Below are 5,319 nucleotides of genomic sequence, written 5' to 3' on the forward strand. Positions count from 1 at the left end.
GCGTGGGAGTTTAGCAAGTAATTTGATTAGCTAAACTCTAATTATCTTGAACATAGTCTAAGTCCACTTTGAAAATATTTGTGTTGTAGATCAATGGCTCACGTGACAGTCACCCTGAATTTTAATACGTTCCTAGAGAAAGCTAAGTTCAAAGATGATGGAAGCAATTTTGTAGACTGGGCTCGTAATCTTAAGTTGCTCCTGCAAGCTGGGAAGAAGGATTATGTCCTTAATGCTGCGCTAGGAGATGAACCACCCACCGCGGCTCACCAAGATGCTAAGAACGCTTGGTTAGCATGCAAGGAGGACTACTCAGTAGTTCAATGTGCAGTCTTGTATGGCTTAGAGTCGGGACTTCAACATCGCTTTGAGCGTCATGGAGCATATGAGATGTTCCAGGAGTTGAAGTTTATCTTTCAGAAGAACGCCCGGATCGAGAGGTATGAGACCTCCGATAAATTCTATGCTTGCAAGATGGAGGAGAATTCCTTTGTCAGTGAACATGTGCTCAAAATGTCTGGGTACTCAAACCGTCTAGATGAGCTGGGGATTGAACTCCCGCAAGAGGCTATCACTGACAGAATTCTTCAATCACTGTCACCAAGCTATAAGAGCTATGTGTTGAACTATAACATGCAAGGGATGAACAAATCACCCAGAGAGTTATTCGCGATGTTGAAAGTTGCAGAGTGAGAACTCCGTAAAGAGCATCAAGTGTTGATGGTGAATAAGACCACTAGTTTCAAGAGAAACGGCAAAGGAAAGAAGGGTAATTCAAAGAAGAGCGGCAAGCATGTTGCCAATCCGACGAAGAAACCCAAAGCTGGACCTAAGCCTGAAACGGAGTGCTATTATTGCAAGGGTATGGGTCACTCAAAGTGCAATTGCCCCATGTATCTCGCTGATAAGAAGGCGGCCAAGGAAAAATCAGGTATATTCATATACATGTTATTGATGTGTACTTAACCAGCTCTCGTAGTAGTGCCTGGGTATTCGATACCGGTTCTGTTGCTCATATTTGCAACTCGAAACAGGAACTGCAGAATAAGGGAAGGCTGACGAAGGATGAAGTGACGATGCACGTGGGAAATGGTTCCAAGGTTGATGCAATCGCCGTCGGCACAGTTTCACTTCAATTACCATCAAGATTAGTTATGAACTTAAATAAATGTTATTTAGTGCCTGCGTTAAGCATGAACATTATATCTGGATCTTGTTTATTGTGAGACGGTTACTCGTTTAAGTCAGAGAATAATGGTTGTTCTATTTCTATGAGTAATATCTTTTATGGTCATGCACCCAATGTGAGAGGATTGTTCATATTGAATCTTGATAACGATAATACACATATACATAACATTGAGACCAAAAGAGCTAGAGTTAACAATGATAGCGCCATGTTTTTATGGCATTGCCGCTTAGGTCATATTGGTGTAAAGCGCATGAAGAAACTCCATACCGATGGACTTTTGGAGTCACTTGACTTTGATTCACTTGGCACGTGTGAACCATGCCTCATGGGCAAGATGACTAAGACTCCGTTATCCGGAACAATGGAGCGTGCAAGTGACTTGTTGGAGATCATACATACCGATGTGTGTAGTCCGATGAGTGTGGAGGCACGCGGCGGATATCGTTATTTTCTCACCTTCACTAACAATTTAAGTAGATATGGTTATGTCTACTTGATGAAGCACAAGTCTGAAACGTTTGAAAAGTTCAAGCAATTTCAGAGTGAAGTCGAAAATCATCGTAACAAGAATATCAAGTTCCTACGGTCTGATCGTGGGGGTGAATATCTGAGTGTCGAGTTTGGTGCTCACTTAAGACAATGTGGAATTGTTTCACAGTTGACACCGCCTGGAACACCACAGCGTAATGGTGTGTCCGAACGTCGTAATCGTACTTTATTAGAGATGGTGCGATGTATGATGTCTCTTACCGATTTGCCGTTATTGTTTTGGGGGTATGCATTAGAGACAGCTGCATTCACTTTAAATAGGGCACCATCAAAATCCGTTGAGACGACACCATACGAACTGTGGTATGGCAAAAGACCAAAGTTGTCGTTTCTTAAAGTTTGGGGATGTGATGCTTATGTCAAAAAGCTTCAGCCTGAAAAGCTGTAACCCAAAGCGGAAAAGTGTGTCTTCATAGGTTACCCAAAAGAGACAGTTGGGTATACCTTCTATCTCAAATCTGAGGGCAAAGTGTTTTTTGCTAAAAACGGAGCTTTTCTTGAGAAGGAGTTTATCTCGAAAGAATTGAGTGGGAGGAAGATAGAACTTGATGAGGTTGTCGAACCTCTAATTCCTCTTGATGGTGGCGCAGGGCAAGGGATACCCATGTTGCTGCGGCACCGGTTGAGGAACAAGTTGATGATGATGATCATGAAACTTTGGATCAAGTTACTGTCAGACCTCGCAGGTCGACAAGATCACGTACTGCTCCTGAGTGGTACAGTAATCCTGTCTTAACGATTATGTTATTGGACAACAATGAACCTGCGAATTATGAAGAAGCAATGGTGGGCCCGGATTCCAACAAATGGCTAGAGACCATGAAGTCTGAGATAGGATCCATGTACAAGAACAAAGTGTTGACTTTAGAAGTACTATCTGAAGGCTGCAAGGCTGTTCAGAACAAATGAATCTATAAGAAGAAGACAGACGCAGACGGTAATGTGACCGTTTATAAAGCTTGACTTGTGGCAAAGGGTTTTTCACAAGTTCAAGGAATTGACTGCGATGAGACTTTCTCACCAGTAGCGATGCTTAAGTCTATCCGAATCATGTTAGCAATAGCTGCCTTTTACGATTATGAAATCTGGCAGATGGATGTCAAAACGGCGTTCCTTAACGGTTTTCTTAAGGAAGAGTTGTATATGATGCAACCCGAAGGTTTTGTCGATCCAAAGAATGCTAACAAAGTATGCAAACTCCAGCGATCCATTTATGGACTGGTGCAAGCATCTCGGAGTTGGAATAAGCGCTTTGATGAGGTGATCAAAGCATTTTGGTTTATCAAGTGGTTGGTGAATCTTGTATTTACAAGAAAGTGAGTGGGGGGTTTGTGGTGTTTCTAATATTATATGTGGACGACATATTGCTGATTGGAAACAACATGGAGCTTTTGGAGAGCATAAAGGATTACTTGAATAAAAGTTCCTCTATGAAGGACCTAGGAGAAGTTGCTTACATTCTAGGCATTAAGATCTATAGGGATAGATCAAAACGTGTGATAGGACTTTCACAAAGCACATACCTTGATAAAGTTTTGAAGAAGTTCAAAATGGATCAGTCCAAGAAAGGGTTCTTGCCGGTATTACAAGGTATAAAATTGAGTAAGACTCAGTGCCCAGCAACTGCGGAAGAAAGAGAACAAATGAGTTCCATCCCCTACGCTTCAGCCGTAGGTTCTATCATGTATGCAATGTTGTGCACTAGACCAGACGTCAGCTTGGCCATAAGTATGGCAGGAAGGTTTCAGAGTAATCCAGGAGTGGATCACTGGACGGCAGTCAAGAATATTCTGAAGTACCTAAAAAGGACTAAGGAAATGTTTCTCCTGTATGGAGCTGAAAAAGAGCTCGCCGTAAAAGGTTATGTCGACGCAAGTTTTGACACCGGTCCGGATGACTCTAAGTCACAAACCGGATACGTATTTATTCTTAATGGGGGTGCGGTAAGCTGGTGCAGTTCCAAGCAAAGCGTCGTAGCAGATTCTACATGTGAAGCGGAGTACATGGCTCCCTCGGAGGCCGCAAAGGAGGGTGTCTGGATGAAGAAGTTCATGAAAGATCTTGGAGTTGTGCCAACCGCACTATATCCATTGACTATGTTATGTGACAACACTGGTGCCATTGCCTTAGCAAAGGAACCAAGGTTTCACAAGAAGACCAGACACATCAAACGACGCTTCAAACTCATCCGCGACTATGTCGAAGGAGATGACGTGAATATTTGCAAAGTGCACATGGATCTGAATGTAGCAGACCCGCTGACTAAACCTTTCCACGGGCAAAACATGATCAACACCAGAACTGTATGGGTGTTCGATTTATTACAATGTAAATCACATGGCGATGTGAGGACTAGATTATTGGCTCTAGTGCAAGTGGGAGACTGTTGGAAATATGCCCTAGAGGCAATAATCCATGCTATAATTGTATTGAATGAAAACAAAGATACATGTGTGGATACATAGACACAACAATGTCCCTAGCAAGCCTCTAGTTGGCTGGCCAGTTGATCAAGGATAGTCAAGGTTTTCTGGCTATGTGCAAAGTGTTGTTGCTTGATAACTGGATCACATCATTAGGAGATTCATGTGATGGACTAGACCCAAACTATGAACGTAGCATATTGATCGTCTCGTTTTATTGCTATAGTTTTCTGCGTGTCAAGCATTTGTTCCTATGACCATGCGATCATATAACTCACGGGCACCGGAGGAATGCCTTGTGTGTATCAAACGTCACAACGTAACTCGGTGACTATAAATATGGTCTACAGGTATCTCTGAAGGTTTCCGTTGAGTTAGTATGGATCAAGACTGGGATTTGTCACTCCGTGTGACGGAGAGGTATCTCAGGGCCCACTCGGTAATACAACATCACACACAAGCCTTGCAAGCAATGTGACTAAGTGTAGGTCACGGGATCTTGTATTATGGAACGAGTAAAGAGACTTGCCGGTAACGAGATTGAAATAGGTATGCGGATACCGACGTTCGAATCTCGGGCAAGTAACATACCAAGGACAAAGGGAATGACATACGAGATTATATGAATCCTTGACACTGAGGTTCCACCGATAAGATCTTCGGAGAATATGTAGGATCCAATATGGGCATCCAGGTCCTACTATTGGATATTGACCGAGGAGTACCTCGGTGCATGTCTACATAGTTCTCGAACCCACAGGGTCTGGATACTTAAGGTTCGACAATGTTTTAGTATAGTTTAGTTATATGCTGGTTACTGAATGTTGTTTAGAGTCCCGGATGAGATCACGGACTTCGCGAGGGTTTGAAGAATGGTCCTGAGACGAAGATTGATGTATAGGATGACTTCATTTGGTTACCGGAAAGTTTTCGGGCATTACCGGGAATGACGAATAGGTTCCGGAAGTTCACCGGGAGGGGGGCAACCCTCCCGGGGGAAGCACAAAGGACTTGTGGGTGGCGCACCAGCCCTTAGTGGGCTGGTGGGACAGCCCAATAAGGCCTATGCGCCATAGAGAAAAAACCAAAGAAAGAAAAAAAAGGTGGGAAGGAAGGGAAGGACTCCACTTTCCAATCCTAGTTGGACTAGGATTG

This window comes from Hordeum vulgare, chromosome 2H (genome assembly GCF_904849725.1).
Source record: "Hordeum vulgare subsp. vulgare chromosome 2H, MorexV3_pseudomolecules_assembly, whole genome shotgun sequence".
Taxonomy (NCBI): domain Eukaryota; kingdom Viridiplantae; phylum Streptophyta; class Magnoliopsida; order Poales; family Poaceae; genus Hordeum; species Hordeum vulgare.